The sequence below is a fragment of the Podarcis erhardii genome (assembly GCF_964252035.2).
Source record: "Podarcis erhardii genome assembly, chromosome: 16".
NCBI lineage: Eukaryota > Metazoa > Chordata > Lepidosauria > Squamata > Lacertidae > Podarcis > Podarcis erhardii.
This window is the reverse complement of record NC_138514.1, coordinates 34,243,607-34,271,387: the sequence shown is the minus strand read 5'-3', so window position 1 is coordinate 34,271,387 and position 27,781 is coordinate 34,243,607. Positions and strand designations below refer to the sequence as shown.

At 44.9% G+C, this 27,781-nt stretch overlaps 1 protein-coding gene across 4 annotated transcripts in view; it reads right to left on the bottom strand.

Moving 5' to 3' along the window:
- Positions 1 to 27,781, bottom strand: part of BCAS3 (BCAS3 microtubule associated cell migration factor) — a 460,752-nt gene that overhangs the window by 144,726 nt on the left and 288,245 nt on the right. The window lies entirely within an intron of this gene.

The following is a 27,781-nucleotide window of genomic DNA, read 5'->3' as shown; positions in this document are numbered from 1 at the left end:
AAGGCGTTTGCACTTCCCAAAATGATGCGTGAACTGAAATAAAGTCATTTTCTGAAGTGTGCACTTCCCTGGATGTTGCTATGCAGCTCTCCAGCTGAGTAACAGATTAAAAAGAAAATACATATACTAAAGTGTGCATGAAGATGCTTGCATTAGTGAAAACAAGATACAAAAAGGCGTTACACGAGGGAATATTGCTTTGCAAATAGGCACATATTAGAAAAAGTTGCATAAAAAATTACATATGTCAGTTGAAATTCACACTAAAATTCCAGTGGATTTTCATGAGGACTCTTTTTTTTAAAAAAAAGAAATTGGCAAACTGATTTGGAAATGTGGAGAACTGAACTTAATATTGGAAAAATAAGACACTGAAACAAACAGAAATGGACAGATTCATCCCTAAATGTAAGCTGTCATCGTTCTTAATATTAAGTATTTTCTAGCTGCAACATCACTTACTAAGCCTGGACCATCAGAGTATCCGTGTGTTGACCAGGAAGCAAATCTCACTAAATTCAATGGGTTGTATTACTAAGTTAAGTGTGCAGAGGATTGCAGGTTTAAATTGGTTTGATTTGTAGATTAGTTGGGTCAATTGGTGGGACTAAATTTTAATTGACAGAACCAAATTTTTATTGTTGAGGCTGACTGAAGGTCACTTTTTAATTTTTAAACCCACTCTGGTTCAGCTATAGGCTATCATTAACAGAGAGGGAAAATGAAAAAAAGATAGCATTTTCTTCTAACAATCATCATCATCACTGATTTATGAATCGCCTTCAAAACCACCATCTCAAGGCAATTTACAAAGAATTAAAAACAGCTACGACACAAAAACAATTACTTTTTAAAAAAGATTAAAACCCTAACAAGTAGACCTTGTTCCATGTATGCAGCAACTTAGTTGAATCCCGCCCAGTATTTCTAAAGAAGCACATATACCTACAAATTAACATATACAAATGTTATGTAAATTTATACCCGGGGGGGGGCTGGGGCTACACTCTGGGAAGCAAGGGGCTACCCTCTTGCACCCTCTCTCCTCTGAATCTTTCAAAAGGCTGCGAAAACACTGTATTTTTCCAAATCCTGTGCTGAGCTTGATTTATAATGTTATATATGTTGGTTTATTGACTGGAACCCGCCTCCAGGGGCATTTGTGTGGCAAAAAAGAGAGTGGCACATAAAAGTGTCAAAATAAAAAAAAGGATGATATCTAAGACAGTGTGGACCCATAGAAATCAATGGACTTAAGTGATATACATTTTAGTTATAGCAAACTAAATTAGAGGAGACGTACTGAAATTGATTATACTAAATTAATCTTGCCCATTAATTTCAATGGGCCTGCTCTGAGAATGGCTAACAACACAACCCTCACCCCGTGTTTGGCATTGGAGGCCCTTCTCCATGTGCCACCTCTGAGAAAGGTGGCAACATGAGAACAGGCCTTTTCTGTGGTGGCTCCCTGCTTACGGAATGCTTTCACCAAGGAGGTCTGCCTGGCACCATCACTATCTGCATTTAGGCACCAGGCAAAAACGCTTATCTTTGGCTGTAATCTGGAGGGTTTTATATATCTGTGGCCTCTTTCAGTGGGTACAATGCGTTAGAGCTGTTTTTTATATGTACAAGTGTGCTTTTAGGTTTCTATACTGTTTTGTTTGATCCTAGTTTTAATCTGTAGTATTTTGTAAGTCACTTTGGGTTAGCCCTTTAAAGGAAAAGTGACAAATAAGTGCAATAAATAATGACAACAGCTACAACTCATAGATTTCGATGGGCCTACTCGGACTTAATTGGATAGCACCCTAGGTAAGTAATTTGTGAAAAGCCAGTCCTAAAATATGAAACCTCTTGCAGAAACACCGCCAATCAAGAAGACCTACTTAATCCAATATGGATCCTCACCAAAGGACAATAGCGTTTCCTTAATGGTAAGTTACAGAAACAATGAATTGGAGCTCTTCACAGCTTTCAGAAGCTTTAAGGGGCTTCTTGATCATAACCCACCAAGGCACTTGCATTCTGCTTGGGCTGCAGGAGATCGTCCTCTAATTCTCAATGCACAGAATTAATTAAAAATAAATTTACTGTTAAAGCTTAGAAGTGGTGCAAAGGATGATCCAAAGGGAAAGGGTTTTAAGCCCATTAATAATTGAGCCAGTGAGGGAAAGGCCACGGACGACGACGACGATTTAGTGGGCCAATCTGCAAAAGGTGAAAAGAGCAGTGGGAGCGGGCAAGAAGATGGCAAACGACTCTCCTTGCTGCTGGTCTCATCATACTTAACTAAATGTGGATTCTAGCAATTTATTAATAGAAATAATAATAGCAATAGTCCTGTTTGTTTTCATAGTGGCCAACCTGAAGCCCGAATGCAGGAGACGAGCGCCATGTCGCTCTCCCCACTTGTGATTCCCAGCAAGAGCCATCCAGAGGCATACTGTGGAGTGCTTCCTGAGGTCCCGATCCTGTTTAAAGGTAAAGGTAAAGGGACCCCTGACCATTAGGTCCAGTCATGACTGACTCTGGGGTTGTGGTGCTCATCTTGCTTTATTGGCCAAGGGAGCCGGCGTACAGCTTCCGGGTCATGTGGCCAGCATGACTAAGCCGCTTCTGGCGAACCAGAGCAGCGCACGGAAACGCCATTTACCTTCCCGCCGGAGTGGTACCTATTTATCAACTTGCACTTCAACATGCTTTTGAACTGCTAGGTTGTTTATTGTATTTTTGCTTTCTATGGAAGCCGCCCAGAGTGGCTGGGGAGGCCCAGCCAGATGGGCGGGGTATAAATAATAAATTATTATTATTATTATTATTAGGGACCGAGCAACGGGAGCTCACCCCGTCACAGGGATTCGAACCACCAACCTTCTGATCGGCAAGCCCTGGGCTCTGTGGCTTAAGCCACAGCGCCACCTGCGTCCCCCCAGATCCTGTTTATCTCCTCTAATTTCCACAAATTCATATCAGCCCTAATTTGAATTAACAGCAACATGTGAACACTGGGGGCAGTGAATCCAAAGCGATACAGGCCAACGGAGCAAGCATGACACCTGGAAAAAAGTGTCTTGGGTCTGGATTGAGAGATGACTTTTCCCCTCCCTCTTTAGTAATTTCCCGCCTGAAGGACCAGCTTCGCAGCTTGGATTGGAATCCAGCTTTAGCACAACACGCTGGGAATTTCCACAAGTGCTGAGCGACTTAACTGATGGAATCTTTGAAGCCTCTCTAGTGCAGATTAACTAATGAAAAAATCTGTGAAATCGCTATTCAATCTTCTTTTTCCCCGCGCCCCCCCCCCCCGGGCTGGATGTGTTTGCGATGGTTGGGATGAAGCCTTCTTGCCAAGCCATCTGGCTCATCCACGAGAACCTGAGCCGAGAAATTAACAGCCCACACCATTTGTGTGTCACAATCCAGGAATCGGATTTGCCACGCAATTAAAGGAAGGGATTTTGCAAGTTGCTGCCCAGTCCACCCCGACACCCTCCTCATCTCCTGAGCTGAAGTGCAAAGAGAGATTTGACCTCTAAGGTGTAATGTATATTTATGTCAACATGCTGCCTGTAGCCACAACATGCATACATTATCACTACAGACTTAGCCCATTAAAACACCTGGCAGGGATGGGCAAATATCACCATTTCAGATTCTCTCAGTTCGTCAAGAACTCCACATTCCTACATTGGGTGTCTGTGTTTCTAATACCTCATGAAAATTATTTAGCATTTTATTGTGAATTTATCCTAATCTACTCATGTTTAAATGAATTTATTACATAATATACACATTTTTGCAGAGCCGTTTCCCCATATATAATACATTTTAATGTTATTTTCATTAATACATGAATTTTTTAATGCACACTTTACCTTAGTCTACACATTTTTTTCCACACATTACTTGGATGGAGAACGGCACTGCAAAATTCAGGAAGTGCAGATTCCAAAGGATGGCTGGGTTTCTGTTATTGTATGGTTTCAGAAAGTGCAAATTGGTTAGGCTTGCCTTAAAATGTGAACTGCCAATATTAACTACATTACTAAAAATGTTTTTAAAAACAAGAATAAGGGAGGACTTGAAGATATATGCCGTATGTCTCAAATGTCCAAAGCCAGAGTAAAGCCTTCTGAATATGACAGAAACAATGCAATGAAGGTGGCAGGCAATCCTTTTTGGGGAGAGAATTCCACAGAGAATGCCCACTCCCAGCCCCCCAGAATGGCTGGGGCAACCCAGTCAGATGGGAGGCATATAGATAGTAAATCATTACAGTGGTACCTCGGGTTAAGTACTTAATTCGTTCTGGAGGTCTGTTCTTAACCTGAAACTGTTCTTAACTTGAAGCACCACTTTAGCTAATGGGGCCTCCTGCTGCCGCCGCACCGCCAGAGCACAATTTCTGTTCTCATCCTGAAGCAAAGTTCTTAAACTGAAGCACTATTTCTGGGTTAGGAGACTGTAACCTGAAGCGTCTGTAACCTAAAGCGTATGTAACCCAAGGTTGTTGTTGTTGTTTAGTCGTGTCCAACTCTTCGTGACTCCATGGACCAGAGTACGCCAGGCCCTCCTGTCTTCCACTGCCTCCCCCAGTTTGGTCAAACTCATGTTTGTAGCTTCGAGAACACTGTCCCACCATCTCATCCTCTGTCGTCTCCTTCTCCTTGTGCCCTCCATCTTTCCCAGCATCAGGGTCTTTTCCAGGGAGTCTTCTCTTCTCATGAGGTGGCCAAAGTATTGGAGCCTCAGCTTCAGGATCTGTCGAGCACCTGAGGTACCACTGTATTACTATCTCTCGGTCCATCACCCCTTCCTGAACTTTTGAAGGCGGTGGAACTACCAAGAGGGCCCCCTCTTTAGCATTGCACTGTGGAGCATTCTAACTGCACAAAACTATTTCCCCCCTCCTGAATCCTATTAAAGGCAGTGAAAATGTATTTTATCGAATCTGTAAAGGTTATCTTGAATCCCAATTCTGTCTTCAGCGGCACTGGCTACCCCTTCCAGTTTGGCGTCATCTGCAAATGTGATGAGCATCCCCTCAACACCTTCATCCAAGTGGTTTATGAAGATGTTGAACAACAACGGGGCCAGGACAGATCCCTGTGGCACCCCGCTTGTCAATTTTCCCCAGCATGGCAAGGAACCATTAGTGAACACTCTTTGGGTTTGGTTGGTCAGCCTTCTTCATGTAAGGCAGATACATTGGCACTGAGCTACTGCCCTTTCCCATTTGAAAAAAACACACACAACTAGGCTGGATTCAGCTGAACAGTTTCACTAGTGGGAGTCCCACTTACGCAACAGGGCTTCCACCCACCCCAAATCAGCTCTGGGAGGTTGGAAGAACACCCAGAACTGCGTGCAGGGGAGGGGAAGGGAAATTGTTCCATCCAGCACAGCTTTATAAGAGGACAACACTGAATTCCTCCCATTAGATCTGTACGATGAATACCACCTTCATTTTATCTCCTAAGGATTTCCAATGTAGCTTTAATGTAAGCATAGTTTGTTATATCCTGTGTTGCTATGCATTTTTTGCAAATGTGCATTTTGACACATTTTGGGGCAGGCTGCTTTTATGTGTTTGTGGGCTACCAAGCTAATTGGTCCCACGTGCGTGTTTTCCCCTTCCAATTTCAGTTATGTCAGTGTAGGGTCACCAGGCCAAATTTCCAAAATAAGGAAAGAAAGGAAAAACCAAAGATCTCTTCCCTGGAGCTGCCAACGCCTCTATGAAAGGGCGCCCATTTTGAACTTACAAATGCCACGATGCTCTTGAAAGAGAAATCCTTGGAAATAAAAGTCACTGTTGGAATGAAGTATTTTCCAATGTTGTTATTCCTCTTTGCACAGGAAAAAAAGTCCACATGGGATAAAAAATGAAGACGGCAAGAATTCTGGCTACTGTTGTTTCTGACACGTCTGTCGTGTAATCCTATGCATGCTTACTGAAGATGTAAGTTTACTCAGGCCTTCCATTAATTCATGTTTCCCCTACAGAGGTGCTCATATTTCAGTGGGGAGGACTTAGAATCACGGAACTGTAGAGTTGGAAGAAACCCCCAAAGGAATCAAGTCTAGCTCCCTGGCCTGTATTACTATGTAGCTGGGATTAGTATTTTGTTCTCTCTCTCTCTTTGTTGTTGTTGTTGTTGTTGTTATTCATTAATTTATATGCTGCTTATATACCAAAACAATTGTTTTAATGTGTAGTATTTTATTAGTTTTGTCAAGTTGTTAAAGAGAAATTTTCTTGTTAGAAAACAACTGATGAATGAAATAAATCAATAAGGATAAAAAGAACCTGCCCTGACAACTGACAGGCAATATGAAGACCCTGCATTAGCCAGGTTAAGTATAAAGGTGAGGAGCCTGGCTTTCTCCTTGTCCACAGAGGAGAATCTGCTGTGCCCGAGGGGCTCTAACCCCAGGCCCAGTTCCAAGGTGGATTATAAGGTTACAGCATAGCCAGCCGTGCTCTCTCACAGCTCCACTCAGTTAGGGGGCAGATGAGGACCTGGCGCCCATGATTAAGGCCTCCACCTCGTCAAATATGGATGATTGCAATGTGCATTACATAGGGCTTTTAGGTCCAGCTTATCCAACAGTGTTACTTGTGCTCATGTCATGGTTGTGGGCATCTCGCAGGCATCTGGTTAATCACGATCACTGTGATAGCAGAATGCTGGGGGAAATGGTACTTAGGTTTGATCCGACATTGCTTTTCTTATTTTTCACATCATCCTTTGGGGTGCATGGGGTGTCAGAGGAGCGGTAGCATCACTGGTAGGGAACACCAGATAAGTCTTGTTCTAGGTATGGATCAAAATGAACTGTAAAATAAGTTGCACCTCTCACAGACAAAAAAGGAAGGAAGGAAGGAAGGAAGGAAGGAAGGAAGGAAGGAAGGAAGGAAGGAAGGAAAACTCCACTGGGGAATTTTTCTGGCCCTCCAGACACTGCTGAACTACAACTCCCATCAGCCCCAGCAAGCATGGCAAATGGTCAGGGATGATGGGAATTGTGCTTCAGTTATGTCTGGAGGCCTACAGGTTCACCACAGCTGTGAGCTCAGCGTGTAGTGGGGGGGTGGAAATCCTATTTCAAGTGCATAGGAGTTCACACCATAGCCCTATGTCTTTGAGAAAGGAATATCCCCCCAAAAGGCTCATGGTAGATGACATTTATGAGGAACAGCTAAGGGAGCTGGGAATGTTTAGCCTGGAGAAGAGGAGGTTAAGGGGTGATATGATAGCCATGTTCAAATATATAAAAGGATGTCACATAGAGGAGGGAGAAAGGTTGTTTTCTGCTGCTCCAGAGAAGTGGACACGGAGCAATGGTTCCAAACTACAAGAAAGAAGATTCCACCTAAACATTAGGAAGAACTTCCTGACAGTAAGAGCTGTTTGAAAGTGGAATTTGCTGCCAAGGAGTGTGGTGGAGTCTCCTTCTTTGGAGGTCTTTAAGCAGAGGCTTGACAACCATATGTCAGGAGTGCTCTGATGGTGTTTCCTGCTTGGCAGGGGGTTGGACTCGATGGCCCTTGTGGTCTCTTCCAACTCTATGATTCTATGATTTTATAGCAATTGGGAGTTTCTTCCCTCTTTTTTTTAGCCTCCATGTATGTATGGGCACAAATGTCCCCTGTCTGATTTTGATCCCGACAACCAAGCAGAATGCAGAAGAGAATACTCCTGTTGTCTCAAGATTCTCCACCTAGGCGAGCACAATTCCCCTCCCCCCCTTTTTTAAGGCTGAGTGGTTGGAATCCACTCTACTGCCTTCCCTTCGTTTTATGTAGCTGCCACCAGGATTCAATGAGACGCAAAATACGTGGACATGTTTTGAGAAATGTACCAGTTATAAAATAATGAAAAAGAAAAGAGGAGAGGACCACCGTTGATTTAACAGCCACACAAATCCTGACAGCATTTTTCCTCCCAAAGCAAAAACTGGAGGGGTAGTGGTGGAAATCAAATTAAGAGTAGCTGAAAAAATCTAATTTATTATCCTCCAATTTAAATTTCCACTTTTATTAAACATTCTCAGTCGGAAAGTTGCGTGTGTGTGTAAAAGGTGCTCTGACATGCCTCTAATTGATTCGTTTTACACCATTTGAGGAAGGATAACAGTGATTTGTTGAACATTTTCTCCCTCCTTGTCCTGCATACATCCCTCATTTGCCCATCTTAATTCAATTAAAGGGAGTAAGGACGGTTTGACCGGTGAATGAACCATATTTTAAACGGAGGACGTTTCTATTTAAATTAGAATATATCAACCACTGTAATTCTCAGCCAGTTGCTTCCGATCGGCAACTTTTATTCTGGAAGGTCACAGAGTGGTCACAGAGCAAGCAAGCAACACCCCCACCCCACCCCAAGCCCCATCTCTCCCAGTGTATTAACCATGGACAAAATCACACATCCAAATTTGGAAACGACTCTCTGGGTTGTGCTCACAGTCTCTGCACTACACCAGCTCACCGTGAGGCCCAGTTCTGAACCCCTCAACGTAAGTCGGGCAAGATGGGGCATTGAGGAAGCATGATGAAGGGTGTCAAAAGACAGGTCTTGCTAGGAAAGGTTTAAAGGTATCTAAACCTTGAAATGCATTTTGTCATCCTCAAAACTGCTGCAAGATGAAATTTGGGAGATTGGGAGGGGTGGAATTAGAAAGAACCTCCTGATGCTGTACTGTGGAGGCTGGTCCATGTGGGTGAATGGGGCATTGTCCCACCAACTCAATCTGCCCTTCAGCCAGCCAACACCTGCTTGCCTTCCTACATGCAACCTGTCAAAAGGGTGGCGCTGTTTGTCAGCTTCCTCCTGAAGAGGATGAATGGGTTCTTCTTGCCATTGGCTCTGGCTCCACCTAGTGTTGGACCTCCTCTCCTTCTTTCTTCTTCTCTGCAAGAGCCAGGCCCATTGACAAAACTGCCCCTGTGCTGTGCAGAGACCCCCTTCACACAGCCTGCCTGGAACCCCAGGGTGACCACTGTGGGCGGCAATGCTAACGCCACCCCCAGTCTGCCACCCTGGACAACCACTGTCTGCAAATACATCTCTGCTTGGAATGAGGCTATTTTGCTACGTGGCATCATTCTTTGAGTGTGAATGGATGTTCTTTGAGTGTGAATGGATGGTGGCCCACACTGGAAGGCAGGCAACTGGGGCTTTGCTTCGGCACCTTGTGACAATGGCAAAACAATATTGTTTTAATGCCAGGGTGGAGAACCAATGGCCCTCCAGATGTTGTTGGACTGGACTCTGGCAGACAGACCGAAACTGACACTTTGTTTTCCCCAGATCTGGCAGAATTAATCTGAGTCTTGAAAACCACACAGGACTGAAAGAGGAAGTCGGAACGAAAGCCACTCTTCAAATTCCTCCATTAGCTCTATGTATTTTTCAAGGAAAAGAAAGGTAGACTCATTCATGACCAAGGCAGTGAGGGGAGGGCGCTCTGAGATTTGCTGGGTGCCAGGGGAAGACCTCAAAGGTACCATGGGACCACACTGGTGACCCCTTTGCATCTGAGTGTGGATCCCTTGGTGGATAGGATATCACACGGGAAAGCCAGATTGCCAGGGTGCATCTCGCACTGTGTGGCCTTCACCAGAGGGCAGAAATGGCAGCACAGGAAGTCCAGACATCCAGAAGTTGGATGTCTGCTCTGCCATTGCCGCTGTGCAGATGACAAAGCCCCATCCGTCTCCTTTTCCCGAATGATTTCCCTTTAAGTCCAAGCTGGGCACAACGCCACAAAAGCTGCTGTGGAGCCCCCTCCCTCCCGCACCTCCTGCCACCCCCTGCTGCGTCAGGCGACTGAAGGTTAGGAGGTAATCAAGCTTACAGATTAAGGCTCGCTAAAGCTACAAGATCAGCACAGCTTGGGTGTGTTTATTAACTCTTGAAAGGAAGGGGTTTACATTCAGTCGCAAGATGGGTGGGTGAATGGAAACATATTTATTTCAGGCGGAAATACATATCTAGACACACATACAGTATATGTATATGTATATGCGTGCGCGTGCACACACACACACACACTATAAAGCTCTTCCTATATTAGCATCTACAAAGCGTGGCAATCCAAAGCATTGCTGGGGTTCAAATCTATTTACTTATTTTTTATAAAAAAATATTTTTTATTAAAGATATTCATCAAATACAAAAGAACGTGCAATGTCTCTTTCTCTGTAAAGTTTATAAAGTGTTTTGGTTACATTCAGTGTAAGACAATATGGTATCCTGAGGTAGCGGGAGAGAGTAGAGGGGAGAGGGTCGGTGATTAAACCTACACACTATTTTTCCATTTTTCCAACTTGGTATATGTGTGAGGTTTCTACTGAAAAGAGACCTTCACTCAGGAGAGCAATAAACACCTATGGTTCCTCACCCCCACCCCGGTGCTCAATTTGTCCTTGCAACAACCACCTGAGGCAGGTTAGGCTGAATGACAGTAACTGACCCCCAAGTCAACGTGGCTGAGTGGGCCATTTGAACCCTGGCCTCTTGGGGTTCCTGTTCTGACTCCCCAACCACTGGCTCTTGGGTTGCAATTAGCTTTAAGACTCTAACACGGCATGGGATACACTCTCAAACACGTAAATAAATAGCACCACTTTGTGGAATGGGTAGAATCTGACCTCACTTGAAGGCTTCCAGCGAATCACTCAGCAACAAACCTCGGACCTCTGTTGGTAAGCTACAGCCCTTCCCCGCATAGCATGCTTCCAGGGTTTATCCCATTTCTCCCCAAAACAAGTCTGTGCTGTTCAGTAGGCTGAGGGAAGGTGACACCACAGATAATGGATCTGAACCACTGTCTCCCTCGGTCAGGGAAGTCCATGACAATTAACTGGCTCCCGAGAATCACATTAACAACTGTCTCTGAATTCTGTACTTGTAACGTCAGTTAAATCTGCTTGACACCCCCCCCCCAAATACTTGGAGAAACTGGAGTGCGTTATCTGGAAATAAATATTACATTTTACAGTAGGAGCAGGGCCATTTTTTTTAAAAAATAGTCTGTGGGTTGTGTCAGAAGAGAGAGAGAAGGAATGATGGAAAGAAATGAAAAGCAGACAGACCCCTCCGCAGATGCTTGACGAACACACAACAGCTGTTTACAGCAGTGCATTTTCCGCTAATTCATTAGAGCGCCTTTTGAAACACACACACACACACACACACACACACACACACACACACATACCAAAGAGAAATGCCGTTTTAGACGCATCTTCATTTGCACAAGGCAGAACCTACAATTGCAACAGCCTCGGCCTTTCGGATGCTCCACATTCGCTGGCTATTATGCAAGGTCACATGGCACAAATGCAAATTAAACAAAGCAATTGCTCGAGGGCTGAAGGACCCTTTTAATAGATATATACACATACATTAAAACAACCCTCAAAACAATTAATGGCATGGCTTAAATACCAGCCTGATATGCCTCGTTCCTCCTCCCTTTCCCTATAATCTAACAGCATGTTTTGTCTTTAATTTCTTACAACTGAGACATTTTCATTTGCAAGCGTTGGACTCAACAAAGAGCTAAGCTGCTCAACACATCTGTCCAGCTACATACTGTGGTCTTGATTTTTCTCCGTCTCCCTCCCCCCTCCCCCAATAATATTTGCTTCTTCACGCCCAGTGCTTATTTAATTCACCAAGTTTATGGCTTGTTTGCACATTTCTCCCAAACGCAAAAGAAATAGATCAGCATTCCAGTGATCAGATGCAGATCATAATTATGGTCCTATTAAAGGAACTGGGTTGTTTGGGCCCAATCGCTGGTAGCAATCTGATCAAAGCGCACCATTTAATGCTGTCCCTGTGGGATCTGAACCCCGTGAAACGAGTTCCAGGTTCCTGATCTGGGACCCTCTGGGCCAATGGCTTATGGAGCCTTCCCCACCCCGGTATGCTTCAGGTTTTGGAGAGATGCTGTCTTTTTAAGCTTAAAATTTTGTATTATTGCTTTCTTTATTTCTCGCTGTTTTATGTTTTTAAGCTGCTTTCAGTGGGCAATTGCCTGAAAAAAGGGAGGGAGCGCAAAAAATGCAAAAAGCAAAAAAAGGAATGTAAGCATAAATTAAATAAATAAATAGTGCTGGACTCCAACTTCCACTATCCCTGATCATCAGTTGTGCTGCATGGGGCTGATGGGAGTTCAACGTCATCTTTAGTTACTTGGGATCATTTGGGGTCAGAGCCCTCTTCAGGCACAGAAGGGAATAACATTGCGCAACATCGGCCTCTGTGATTAGCAGGCAGTATCAAGACTCTTGACTACTGGCCAAGCCTGGTACATATACCTGTTACATACAGGAGTACCTTTTGTCACTGGGCTACGGATGCAACTTCCTGCTTCTCCATACCTTCCAGCCTAGACAGCAATTATCAGCAGGCAGTGAGACATAAGGAGTAGGTAACATATCTCACAAGAGCCAGTGTGATGAGGCCACTGCAAGACCTAGGATTGTACTCAAAGAGAAGAAGTCACACTATGAAAGATGAGAGAAGGTTCTCACTACTGTCAAGGCACCTTCCCCTTCACCTTCTGTAGGAGCTTCCTGGGGAGATTCCCATCTATGCCAGGAAGATTTATTCCCACCTTCCTCCAATGATCCTAGCTGAATATCGTTTTCAGAGATCTCTGTCTATCCAAGGTGGGTTAAGGTAGGGAGAATCTGCACCCCTGGTCTATTTTCATGGGGTGCTTAACTAATTTAAAAGGCCACCTGCAAGACTAAAATAGTGAACTATCTCTTGGCATCTAGCTGGTTAGGGGGAAGAGAAAGAGAGAGAAGGGGCAGCAGAGAGAAAGAAAAGGGGTGGCCCCACACACTTCTAGCTCTGCCTGCTCCACTCCCAGCAGCTTACTCCCAAGGGACTGTGGTCCACAACAAAACAAAAAAGTTGCCCAGCCCTGATTGAAGGGGGTCACAGCATCGCACCTCCTGTCAGTTAAAGAAGTTCCAGAAAGCAACATCAAGGAGCCTAGAGGCAGAGCTAAGCATTGCCCTGTCTGCGGCGTCTAGTGAACTTGAGTGCCAGGAGATGGATGACGACCCATCTACACAAGGGTCTCGTTCATCTGCATGTCAAAATTTTCTCCATGGAGGCGACATGGTAAAAGGCTGGTGGCGCTGCCAATGATTCCATTGATTCCATCACACGAGGCTTGCTTGGTACTCATCCGATCTCTCTGTGTTTCCACTGAAATCTTCACTGGTGAGCAATTTCACTACATCTAAGGCTTAGATGCCAAAGCAAATCTGAAGGATCTCGCCCCATGCATTTGGGAAAACAGCGATGCCAGGCCTTTCTATGGAAGGAAGGTACACATTCAGTCTCCATGAACACGTAATATGTTTTCCATGCCCTGTATTCTAGAAGCACCAACACTTAGGAACACCTGAAGACCCCTGCAGCTGGATCAGGCCAAAGGCCCACCTAGTCTTGGCATCCTGGTCTAAAAGTTGCTAACTAGATGTCCTGATGGGAAGCCTGCACACGAGACGTGAGAGCAATAGCACTCACCCCACCTGTGATTCCCAGCAACTGGAATTCAAAGACATATGGCCTCTGACAGTGGAGGTAGAATACAGACATTGTGCCTAGTAGCCACGGATCGTCTTATTCTCACACCCTTGAGTAAGGGATGCAGCTTAACAGAGAGAGTAGCCATGCTAATCTGGAGCAGAAAGGAGACTAGTCATATCCAGAAATCAGGAGAGACACAAACCCCAACCCCAGAAGCAAATGAAAAAACCCACTGACTACAAAGCTGATGTTCACATCTCTCTTGCACATGTCCTGCCCGTTTGCCATTCTCGGCAACTCCGCTATCTGCTTGCTCATCAGATGGCCCCGAACATCTGTGCAACAAATGAAAACGCAGAGCGGTCGGTTTGGGCTGTGCGTTCTTTTCTTAGGGCTTGGTGTTGATAATCTCCACCACAGCAGAAGCTCCGGTCCTTTAAATTAAACATAAGAATCTTGTCTCACAGTACAGCTAGGTTATCCATGTGTAAGCGCCCTCGCCAAGTAATTACACATCCGCTCAAAGGATTAGACACATAAGATTTCTCTAAATTTTTAATAAAACTGCACAGCTGTTGTAAGGAAAAACTCTTTTGTTCTAGATTTTTGAAAAAAACAAAACAAAAAACACACACATTCACCTCAAAGCGATTTGCAGCTTCAATGCAAAGGGGGGGGGGGCGCGGAGAGGACTTAAGAAAGTCTTTCTGGAAGACACTTCCTGATAGGAGAAGAGGCTTGACACCAGCTTAACTTCATGTCAAGGAACTGGGGCCTATGAAAAAAAGCTACAGCAGCAAAGAGGTTTGAATGGGACTTTCTGATGTGGGGAGGGGGCTGCAATGGCTGCAAATGAGATAATGAGCTACTGGGCAAAGGGTGAAGCATATTGGGAGGGTGGGTTGATTAAGGCTGAGAGGGCTGGAGTCATGTGACATGGGCCATGTGACAAATCTCTCCATTTTGGCTTCTCTCAGTTTCTCATTGTTCCGGTTTTGAATTTCATTCTTCTCATTTGTACATGAGTTTGCTTTTTTATTATTTAAAGAAGTCTTCATGGAAACTAGCCAGCACTTCAGCACAAATTTCTCCTAATATATACAATTTGTATGTAATTCTGTCTAAGATACATTTTTTGCAAGATTTTTTTGCCCTAATACAATGCTCTTTTAATAAGCTGCTTTCAGAAATATATGCAATTTTAGGCATGCTTTCCCCCAAACATTCACATCGCCATACACATTATTTGGTTGGAGAATCACAACACAAAATCTGGAGAAGTATATGTTGAAGGAAAGCTATGATTTGCTTCAACCATGACTTTGGAAATTGCAAATAAGGTAGATTCATATTAAACTCCTGATGGTACCAAAATACTCCTCTATCCCTATAAGGGATCTCTTTTTTCTAAAGGTTTTTTTGTGTGTTTGGGTGTGGGGGGGTACTTTTTCAAGTCCTGAGATTTCCCTAAGCATGCTGCCACTTCCCTCTTGATTGTGGATGGTGCCCTTTTGGGCTAGATTCTAAGGTGGTCTCATGTCCTACTTTACAAAGGACTGTCCTCTATTTCAGGGGTGACTACACCTGCAGGCCTCCAGATGCTGCTGGACTCTATCACCCCAGACTTCATAGGTCATGCTGGCTGTGGCTGATGGGAGTAAAACCTACTGAGTCCTAAAACCTACTGAGAGCCACAGGTTAGCCTCTTCTGCTTTAGTCAAAGGACAGACAGGTCCAAGTCCATTTTAAAGATAAGAAGCAGAAAAAGAAAGAGCAGTGAAAAGTGTTGATGTTCCCTCATCAACACTTAGCACCTTGACTGGAGACTGAGTAGGCACACAGGTTAGCTGCTCACGGTCTTCCCCACTAGGAGAATTAAAGCAATTCTTTCTAAAATTTGGGCTTATACACATAAATTAGCACATGCACATTTTAGGCACATCATGGTTCGCTTTTGCAATGATGCTGTGGCCAACCTAATGAGGGCCATCACTTAAGAGAACAGAATTCACTCTCGGTGTACATGATTATTTGATTTGACCCATTGGAGATAATCTTAGTGGGAGGTTCTCCTGAGTGAGCCCCATTGAACAGGAGCCGGGCATGATTCAATATATATACGGGGCAGTCCTACCATTAGTCAGAGTGAGGCAGAGGAGGTGGGCAATGACAGTGAGATGTTGAAGCTGTATGTCCCTCTTCGCTTCCCCTTCCCCTTCTTAGCCTAGATTGATGCCCCTAAATGCACAGCATCCAATCACTAGTGCTCAACTAAGATTCAGCTACCAGTCTGGAATAGAGTGGGCGCCAAGTCTGGAATGGAGCGGGCGCCATCTCATCCTCTGCCTCAGGTGGCAAAATATATTGGGCCAGCCCAGCCCTGGGAAAACACAAATGCCCTTTTAAGATATTCAATACAGAAGAGTTTGATTTCTAGGTTTTTAAGGAGTGCTTCCTCTCTCCCATCTCCAACCAGCTCCAAAGAAGGCTCACTGGTAAATCTCAACCGTGATCTTCAGGGGCAAAGGCAAACCACCAGGGTGCTATTTATAATGAACTGGGGTCCCTGAATATGTTAACAAACCAGAGCTGACCTTGATCACTCGTTCAGAGCCAAAGGCATAGGGCTGCCTCCCCTTCTCTCTTCCCACACAGCCCACCTTTGCTCTGACATTTATCAATTTGCTTTCTTGATCTCTCAGGCAAGTCACGGCCTCTAATCGGCTGCAAGATCTCCAAGTCGCCATCCTAATTAAATTACTGAACGAAGAGACAGTGGAATGCAGGGGCTCACACAGAAGAACCGAGAGCATAATGGAAAGATTAATATGTACCAAGGTATTACTAGCATTGGTTTCCCTTCACCACCCCCACCAATACTTCTCTAGATGTGTGCAAGAGATAAGCCTTCTAAGTCATAGGAAATCGCTTGCAAGTCAGTCTTCTGCCTTAAGTGACTTGATTACTGCAATGTATTGTGCATGGGGCTGCCCCTGAAAACTATTTCAACTGCAGGGGTGGTGAACCTCAGGCTCATGGGACAAAAAGACCCTCCATCCCTGTTCAATTGGTTCAAATGATGGCAGTTACTTCAGTCTTTGCTCAAACATGTTAAAAGATCTTCACCAGCTTCCAATGTGGTTCTGGTTGCAATTCAAGGCACATACTTTGATCTAATCCAGGTGCTGATTCGGAGCACAGCATCTCAAATCCCAGCCATGAAGGTCCTCATCAACTGGCACAATGACTGAAATGCCCTCCAGGCACCTCCTATTATAGCAGGAGTGGAAACTGCGGCCCTCCAGATGTTGTTGGACTATAACTCCCATGAGCCAAGCTGGTTGGGGTTGATGGGAGATGTAGTCCAGCAGCATTTGGAGGGCCTACATTTCCCTGCCCCTGTATTAAAGGGTAGCTTGATAAAGTTGGGAACTGCTTCTAATCTAGGCAAATTTGGGCAACTCTGCATCCAAATTTCAAGGATGACGTCCATCCTTAAAGCAAAAAGGTGGGTGGGCTGGGGCCATCCTGGCTGAGCTGCAGCTGAAAGACACCGGAAAAGTACTGAGGCTCAACGTGGCAGCAGGAAGGTCCTTTCCACTTCTCCTGACAAAAGCAGGGTGTCTCCCTGATGTTGCCCTTGCCAGATTGCCATTGGTGAGTCAGCAAGTGCATTTGTAGGCCCTTGCCAAGTGCCATCCTCTGCCCCATCAGGCTCCACCCCAAACCTGCAAGGTGTCACCTCTGAGTCCCCTCGCAGCTCAGAGCCTGAGGAGACCTGGCAGCTCTCATGCCAATTACAGGGGCTGACGTGGAACCTTCTCTTCCCTCCTGTGCCAAAAGAAGGCTCTGTAGCCTGACCACAGATAATCTAGGTAGCTCTCTGGGGCAGATTCCTGACCCCAAGGCTCCTGGTTCAAGTCCCAGAGCCCTCCAAGACAATGCTGTCTCTTTACACAACAAAAGACTCTGTCAAGGGAAACCCAGCTATATAATGCTTAACACATCTCCATTGATTGTGCACATAACATATTCATGAGAATTTGAAGGGTCTGACTGGGCAGCGGTCCCAAAATGTGCCATGCCACCTCAGAGACAACCCTTTGCCTCGCTCGCAGTGACCCAACTGGGACTTTGGATCTTAGCTTTATTAAGACACAATATTTCCTGTTAGGTCTTAAAAGCATTTAAACACTAGATCTCCAGGATTCATTACTTGAGAGGCCACCAGGGAGAAGGGGAAAGGAGAAATGGTGCTGGTGGTGGAGAGGGGAAGAGGTCCGTGTGTTAGTTTATCAAACTCAGTGGAAATACAATGTATTAATTATGCTAAATGAAGGAATATGGGCATCATGTTACTTTTGCAGGTCAGAAGATTTGAATTTGTCCCTTTCAGCCAGCTGGCCCTTTCTTGGTTTATTAGCCTTGCTCAGCTGCCAGAGCACATCAAAACTGAAGCAAGTGCAGAGAGCAGGGACTGAAACAGACCCCTGTTTGGGGGGGATAAAGGTCACCATTTTGAGCAGACAAAGAGGGGAGGACCCCTCATAATGTCAATCTTCTTTGGTTATAAAAAATTGGATTGGGAGGAGATGAGTTTATAGATTTCCTTCTCACCCATCCGAACTTCATGCTTCATTTCAAAAATCTCAATTTCCAAATGAGGGCCTCCTTCCACTGCTCTATTCCTGGGGAATTCTTTAGTTCCTGGTACCCATTTGCGTTTCTGTGCACTGCTCTGGTTTGCCAGAAGCGGCTTAGTCATGTTGGCCACATGACCCCGAAGCTGTCTGCGGACAAACGCCGGCTCCCTCGGCCAGTAAAATGAGATAAACGCTGCAACCCCAGAGTCATCCACTACTGGACTTAACAGTCAGGGGTCCCTTTACCTTTACCTTTGCCCATTTGCTCTTGCCACCAGTGCATTTAAACCCCTGACAAAAATCCAGCTCGTCATTCTGGCTTTCTCAAACAGCTCTCTATCCACTCCTTGGCCCTCGTGATGATCCTGATTTCTTGGATAATGGGTGCAGAAGCTTTTTCAACCTGAGGGCCAGGTTCCCTTCTGGGCATTTTTTTTTTGGGGGGGGGGGGACACACAACCTGCCAGTAGTGGTGGGTGAGGCCACAAGTGAAAGGGGGCATAGTCATGAATGCAATTTTTACCTTTGTATGGTAGGCTAGTTTCAATGCATGCCTCTCTCTCTATCTTCTTTACAAGGCAAGCAAGAGGCATTATCATACTTCCAGGACAAATTCCAGCCAAGCAAAAACATTCAAGGAGGGTGTGCAGCAGGGCCAGTGATGGGTGTGGCCTAAGGAGAGGGGGTGTGGCCTGGGGAAGAGTCTCGAGGGCCAGACAGAGAGGCCTTAAGATTCTCCACCCCGTCTTAGATTGAAAGCAGGGTCTGTGTGTGTTATCTCAGCCTATGCTGATGGCTCTACAAATACTCATACGTTTAGCTGGGTGCATGTTGGTGTGAACACATTGCAATGCGGCTGCGCTGCTGAGTTTCATCAAAGCCAACCAATAAACTGAGTGAGGTTTACCACAAGCGCATGTGCATTTGTAACTTGAAGTGGTGCTACACAGTCATAAGCCACCTTATAAAATTCAGCTTAATAAAATAAAATAAAAATAAAAATTCAGCACACAGCCTTTCTGAATTAATTCCAGTCTTTAAGCGGGTAATGCAACAGTGCAGCAGGGAAACGGGTGGGAGTCCTTAATGAGTGGCCTCCTCTTTTTAAAAAAGCATGGGTGGTTTGCATCTTTCTTGTTCTCAATATGTGGCAATCATCACATTCATTTACAGCATCTTGTACCATTCCAATTTTTGTAGCCGTGTTGTTACAACAACGCAAAAGCACAAGAGAAGGACGTGAATGGATTCCGCCTTCTTTCTAGAACTGAATTTTGCATACACCAAATTGTGTAGAGATCTGCATCCCCATCTGGGCAATCCTTTGGGAGCCACATGCCAGGGGTGGGTAGGGCCAGTGCCAAAAGTAGGTGGAACAATGAATGTAAACTTTACCTTTCTGAACATGCACGTGCGCGCGCACACACACACCTCTCTATCTTCCACCCAGGATCAGCGTATAAAGACACATTCCAGGTAGGCAAAAACCCTCTAGGAGGGTGTGAAATATAGCTGGTGAGTGGTGTGGCCTGACGAGAGGAGGTGTATCCTGGGGAGAGCCTGAGGGCCAGAAAGGGAGAGCTGGAGGGTCACATTTGAGACCCTCCCAAGCCTGAGGTTTTCCACCCCTCTTCTAGAGCAGTACCATAGCAATCTCCCAAGATCTAAAGCAAAACCTCCCCCTGCACAAATGTACAGTTAAATTAGTTACTCCTAACATAGAAAAATATATAGAATTTGTATGCAATACTGTGCAGTATACACGTTTTTGTAAGGAATGCTCCCTTAATTTTTTGTTTGCTGTTTTTACTAATCTATGCATTTTACGCACATTCTCCCCTAATATGCATATCCTCTAATATGCAGAATATATTTTTAATGGCACTTTCTGAAATGGAGAGGGGGTGCAATGGCTGAATGAGCTACGGGGCTGGGCAAAGCTTATTGGGAGGGTGAGATGATTAGGATGGCTGGCAGGGAAGGATGACAGGCCATGTGACAAATCTCTCAAAATCAGTTTCTCATTGTTCCAGCCTTAAATTCAGTTCTCCACATTTCCACACTGGTTTGCAAATATATATATTTTAAAGTCCTCCTGAAAATTCACCAGCATTTTAGAACACATTTCTCCTAATATGCACTATTTTCTATGCAATTTTGTCCAACGTAATACTTTTGTAAACAAATCCCACTCACATGTAATTTCAATGATATTTTCACAAATGTATGTATTCTTCTGACCACTCTTCCTTAATTTACACATTTGAGGGGGGAATTGGAGGAGTGTACATAAAATTGAAAGGAGTCTGAATGTCAGAAGTTGGGTGTTCTTCATGTTGAGTTGCGTTTGCATTAGAACGTGAACTGAAACACATTTTCTCTTCCTCCCAGAAAATCTAATTCCCATTAGCCCCAGCCAACATGACCAATAGTCAGGGGTGATGGGCAGTTGCAGGTAGATCTGCACATTGAAAGCACATGACTTCCCCCAAAGAATTCTGGGAATTGTGCTTTGCACCCTCACAGAGCTGCAGATTCCCAGTGATCTTAACAGACTATAGTTCCCATGATTCCCCTGACCTGGATCAAAGTATTTTGTGCACAACTCTGAACAGCTGCTATACCTAAGTTGTTCAAAGTCTCCACTTGGTCGTATTTCAAAACGAGCAAAAGTTTTGAAGGTTTCTCCAGCATACAGCTCCTCAACTCCCCCCCACATCTCTGCCAGTCCCATTTGTGCTTAAGAAATGCACCAGACTCCACAAAACATCCATGATTAAATAAAACTTCCTGTGATTGAATCTGACTGCTATTTTACAATATTAATGCTAATGGACGATCACAGTCTTGTTTGCATGTTTTAACTTCAGTTGCCATACAAAGTTGCTGTACACAGGATCAGATGATGAAAGGATTTAGGGTGGAGCGCGGGGGGGGGGCAGTTTGGAGAAACCCTCAACAACGCACCATGTGTCAAAAGAAAAAGAAGGGAATCGGGGAGGAGGGAAGCAGATTGGAATATCTACAAGTCCAGCGATATAATTAGTTTCTAATGTTAGGTTAGGAAATAAGGAAATCAAAAGAAAGAAGGGGTGGACACGGCGATGGATAGGGGAAAGGAGATGCTTCAGAGTGGCAACAAAGGGAGAAATGCTTTTAAGAAAACAGCAGAATTAAAACAGGAGTAAGATATGTAAAATAGATGAACGACGGCAGCATCCTCCTGCACCGAGGGAGCTGTTGCAGGAGAAACACTGTCCGTTTGTGGCCAGCGAGAATACTTTCCATTCAATAGCGTTTGCAGCTTGCTGATTCATATGATTGCCGGCCGGCGCCCTGCTGGCGAGCCCCCTCCATTGAAATTAAATCCACTCTCTTCAGTTATAAATTATAATGCTCTATAAACAACACTCCCAGTGGGAACGGGGGCGGGGGGGGGGGGAGAAGAGATGCAGAGAGAGAGAGAGAGAGAGAGAGAGAGAGAGAGAGAGAGAGCGCTCTTCATAGTCTTCTTGCTGTTCCTTATGCTGTGCTCTTTGGTCACAAATAAGACCCACTTGGCTGTCACAGAGAGGATTTTTTCTGGCTGTAATTTATATACTGTTTGATGTTTGGAGCCTTTGGAAGGGAACAGAAAGGTTGGATCACAACACAAACCCTAGCGGGGTGGGTGGGTGGAAGGCAGAGTGGGGGGGGGGTGGACTTGGACATGAGTGTTCAAGGAAACGGAAAGAAAGAGTATGTTTCATCCACATATTTTTGAAACAGATCATCAGGCACATCTTTAGGGGCCTGCCCTTGGGACTACCTGTCCGTCCGTCCGCCCCCCCCCCCAAATTTGGAACCACAATTACACAACAGGATCCCCCAAGCACACTTTTACTGGGAAGTCAATGGCAGCAGAGTGAAGGGAACCTCACTTCCCCATCAGTGTGGTGACTAGAGAGTGTTGGGATAAGACTGGGGAGGCTTTGGCCACAAAGCTTGCTGGGTGGACTATGGGCCAGCCATTCTCTCCAAGCCTGACCCCCCCCCCACAAAAGGATTGTTGTGCTGCCTTATACCAAGTAGGACCATTGATCCATCTAGCTCAGAACTGTCTATACTGATTGGAAGCATCTCACCAAGGTTTCAGGTGGGGTGTTTCTCCCAGCCCTACCTGGAGATGCTGAGGAGTGAACATGGGACCTTCTGCATGCAAAGCAGATGCTCCACCACGGAGCTACGGTCCTTCTCCAAATCCCCAAATTCCATTGGATCATAGGTCAGGCTCCAGTCTGGACACACCAGGGTATTTTGTTTTGTTTTCTATATTAGCATTTACACCACTCCAATTGGCTTGCATACATTCCCCATAATCTTTGCAAGAACTCCATTTAGGACAAGATGCTATTACTCTCTCTGTTATAGATGGATCAGCCCAATATTGTTGGGTAGGACAAAAAGGAGTCCCTTCTTTTGCAGAGTTAGTCAATCACCCTGCAGAATGCACCCCCTCACAATAACCTAGGCCACTTCCAGCCCATCAGTATTTTGCGGAAGGAAAATCACACAACAGTAATTTCAATCACACAACAGAAATTTAAGTTTGCTCAAATAGGCTATGGTTCAATCCTGCAATGAAGTTCTTTGAAATTCTGTACAGGTTTGTAGCAGGAAAAGGTCAGGGGCCCTAACATTTCAGATGAATGCAACAAACACATATGTAAAATCTCAAGTCATTTGAAGCTGCCCTTCAAAAGGGAGAAGAGGGGAGGGAAAGAAAGAAAGAAAGAAAGAAAGAAAGAAAGAAAGAAAGAAAGAAAGAAAGAAAGATTCAGAGAGGACACACACTTGCCATTGTAATAAAATTTAACATGTAACTTAAAAATAAATTAAATAAAGGAAACATTAAAAGATAAATGGAACAGGATGCTCTATGGCTGTGGTAATTTGAGTGGAAAGGAAAAGGGAATGGAGGAGAAAGGGAAGGAGTGGGTTTACATTAATAAATGATTAAAGGCCTTAACAAGGGGCTATCGGGTTGAACAGTGGAGCACACACGCCTCTCCACCTTTTCCCCTTCGGAGCAGCTTTTTCGCATTAGTTCACAAGGCCGATCAATATGGTTTTCATTTGCCGATTTCCATAACGCCATCTGGGATTGGCTCACCCGACCTAATGAAAGCAGGAGGCGAGCCGGAGTCATCGAAACGTTTGCGCGCGCTCGTCTGTCGCCAGCAAATAAATTCTGACGGGCGAGGCTGCAGTTTCCTCGTGTGCAGGGAGCGATCCCCCCCCGCCTCCCAAAAGCAAATGCATAGACAAAGCGAGACTTACCTGTGCATCCTGCCCCTGAAGAAAGCAGGGAGGCTGGAAGCAGCAAAGCTGCTGCTCTTTTCAGGAAGCAATTCTGAGAAGAGGTTTGTTCAGACTCCAAGGAGTAGCTGGGGGTATTTGCAGTGGGTGGACATGTACCCTGCAAGTGCCATGAAGGGTTTCTCATCAGTGAGGACCGAGTCGTCCCTCTCAGGGATGGAGGCGAGTGTTGGGCAGATCTGTCAATTTTGGTTTCTCTCAATTTTTCGTTTTTCCAACCTTAAATTCACTTCTCCACATTTCCACATCAGATTGTGATTCTTATTATTTTCTTTTTTAAAATGCTTATTCATTAGCATCTTAGTGCAAACTTCTCCTAATAGACACATTTTTGTATGCAATTTTGCCTAGTGAACACAGTTTTGCAAAAGGATTCCCCCAATGTAATGCTTTTTGTGTTATTTTAACCAATATATGCATTCACATGTACATTTTACCCTAGTATATGCGGTTTTTTTGCACACATTACTTGGCTGGATAACTGCATTGCAAAATTCAGAGAAGTGTGAATTTCGAAGGATGGCTGTTCTGGGTCATATATTGTTTCAGAAAGTGTTAATTAGACTTGTGAATTGAATCACATGGCTTGGGCATGGATAGAAAGGCCTTTGAGAGCTGGTGCAGTGGAATGCCCAGTGTATTAGCCTAGGGCAGGGAGGTCCACATTCAAATGCCAAACGAGTCCCAAAGCTTCTTGATTGACCCTGTGTCAGCAGTCACTCTCTCTCATCTAGAGGGTTGGTATGAGAGCAAAATGGTAGCAGTGGTGGTTGAAACAGAGAACTATGCTCTTCAGAGGAAAGTTGGGATGTAAATCTATTAAATTAATTTATAATTATTCCCCCCCCACCAACCTATACTTATGTGAAAGACTGCCTTGCCCATATATGGTTGCCCAACCAAAAAGCACTATTAAAGGTGCCATCGGATGCTTGCCTTGCTTCTACGAAACTGAGGCCATTTAGGGTGCCTGTGCCAAGGCTGTGGAACTCCTTGTAGATTACTCTTAAGCAAGCACTGCTTACTTAAGACACCTGTTTAAAACTCTTCTGCTTACACAGACCTTTTTTTGATAAATAGCTTAACCCTCAGTTAGGGTGGTAACACTGTCCCAACATGGTTTGTGTAGCGTTATTTACCTAATTGGTTTGGGTGGAATATAAGCCTATAAAACAAACAAGTAAGAGATCCTGATCCCAAAACTGGCTCAAGGTTTAAAAGTACTAACCAGGACCCATAAGCATCTTCAGCTCATAAGATGAGCGAGTAGTCAGCGGAACTGGAGTGATAACGGAGTCACATGTCCTATCTGTCTATATTGGTCAATGTCAGAGGCAGGGAGGCTGTGGCCCTTCAGATCAGTGTTCTTCAACCTTGGATCCCCAGATGGTGTTGAACTACAATTCCCATCACCCCCAGACAGCTTAGCCAAAGGTCTGGGGTGATGGGGGTCACAGACCAGCAACGTCTGGGGATCTGATATTGAAAAACACTGCTCTAGATGTCGCTGGACATCCTATGAGCTCCACCCAGCATGACCAACATTGATGAGAGGAGCTGTAGTCCAACTACATGTTCTTCAGTCCTGGTATAGATATACAGTATTCCCTACAGAAATTGGTTACACTCTTTAATTGGCTCAAGACCTTTGGAAAACGCAGGATCTGCAAAACTGTCGTGGTGATGTGAAGAGTTTGCAAGTGTAACCTTGAGTTGCTTTTAGTCTGGGTGGTACTCCCTGTCACACAGAGGCACAAGTGTGAAGGGATATACATCTATTTCTCCCTCTTCTATGTGAATCCATGAGCAAGTGGGTGTGAGCTAGACTCTAGCATTCTGCTTATAGATGTTGCCTGAAAGGTCTGCCAGCAACTGAAGGTTAGTTCTGGCTAGGATGTGAAGTGGTCTGTCCTGACCTGCATTTGTTGCAATCAGCTGTTTCTGTTCTGCTGCAGTTCGGCTTCCACTAAAAACTACATTGTTCATCTCACTATCCACTACAGTGAAAACTAATGTAATTAATTTCAATGCATTTCAATGGAAGGGAAGCATCAAAAACAATGCAGGAAGCAACACAATTATTTACATTATGCTTGTGGACTAATCCCCACCCCCCAGCAATAATAAATACTGCTCATATTCATTTACATGATTTCTGTTCCTGGTTTCCAACAAACATGTGAATTGCAGCAATTTCTGCCGCCATTTCAGTTTCTGATGGAATTCTTTGACATTCCTAGTTCCTACAAAAATGTATGTGCATTTGACTCTGAATGAACCCTTTTCAAAGGTAATAAGAGGAAAGAGGGCTTAGCTTTCCAGTGGTGAAGTGAATGAGTCTTAGCCCGTTCCACATTCACGGCACACCAGCCAAGAGAGTCACAGATTCTCCCCCCCCCCCCGCATATGAATTCAGGAGAATTCTTCCCTTCCTGCAGGCCACATCAGCAGAGGATGAATTCTGGAGATCTTCCATGAATTCCTTCTGCTTCAGTTGCCTCCTGGTGTTGCAAGAAACTCATATAAAAAGCCTTTACAATTTAATGAATGGTTTGTCTCCCGGGGCAGGTGTGGAAAATAAAAAGACGGGTCACACAAGGTACCTACGAATGCTGTTCAAAACAAAAACAAAACAAAACACCTCCACATGCCCACTTTTGATTGGCTGGGAATTAGCCTGAAGGGCTATAAAGGAGATGATGATTTTATTTGCATTAGGTAAGAATGAGGGAGATGGGACACCAGCTATGAATGAAAAGGAGCTACTTGTTAGATATTAGATATCAGCTATTACAAAATGATCGAGAGGCACGGTGCTTTAGTAGAGTAGGAATGGGGAACCTGTGGCTCTCTGGATGTTATTGGAGTTCATCTCCCTGCACTCCTAACCACTGGCCATAGCTAGTTGGGGCTGATGGGAGTTGGAGTTCAGAGGGCTACAGGTTCCCCATCCTTGGAGAAGAGTGTTGGGCTACCACTGGCAAGACTCAGGCTCAAATCCCCACTCATATAACTGCTAAGCCAGGGGAGGAGGAACTCCGAATGTGCCCCTCCAGGTCTCTCTATCTAGCCCTCAAGACTCTTTCCAGGCCATATTACCACCCCAGCCACAGCTCCTTTTGGGGTTTAAGTGGTATATAAACCTTGCGAAAGGGACGTGGGTGGCGCTGTGGGTTAAATCACAGAGCCTAGGACTTGCCGATCAGAAGGTCAGCAGTTCGAAAACCCGCGACGGGGTGAGCTCCCGTTGCTCGGTCCCTGCTCCTGCCAACCTAGCAGTTTGAAAGCACGTCAAAGTGCAAGTAGATATAGGGACCACTCCGGCGGGAAGGTAAACGGCATTTCCGTGCGCTGCTCTGGTTCGCCAGAAGCGGCTTAGTCCTGCTGGCCACATGACCCAGAAGCTGTACGCCGGCTCCCTCGGCCAATAAAGTGAGATGAGCGCCGCAACCCCAGAGTCAGTCACGACTGGACCTAATGGTCAGGGGTCCCTTTACCTTTACCTTAAACCTTGTGAAATAAATAAATAAATAAATAGATCAGTAGTGTCATACAGTGGGAGAAAGTAGAAAATTCAGTTATAATTGTCCATTTAAGGGGGCTGAATAGGCTTGTGGATGTGCTGAGGTGCAAAATAAAGGGTATGCCTAGTTCATACACATGGCCATGATACCAGGCTAGCTTTCTTTCCCCGCCACCCAATGAAAAACACAGAACAGACCTCTCTTTTTTTTTGAAGTCCAAGTCGACTTCGACAAAAAGCTTTTTCCTTTTTTAAAAAACCTCAGCTGACAAATCCTGATTATGTTCAGGAGGATAACAGAGGAGACACAACGCTGGACTGCCGTCTGGCTGGGCCCCACCTGACTATAAGCATCAGTATTTCTTAGACAGCTTGGATTTTCAAATTATTTCAAAAATTTGGCTGAACTCAGCCAATATATAATAGGCGACTCATCAAGTCTGCGGCGCGGAGAGCTTGCTAGTAAGCTTGAAGCAGAGTGATAGTCCATGTTTATTAGGCTTCTGAGCAAGACGTCTTCCTGTAACAAGGGAAGATTCGGGCTTAAGCGAAAAAACAGGCTGCACTCCCCACCCCCTCCCTAAGTCTTGGGAATTGTGTGAAGGACACATTTACAGGGGAATTTAGGGAACAGTAGAGCTTTGTGGGTATTGCAGAGCACAAAATGGGGGAGGCGGATGCCT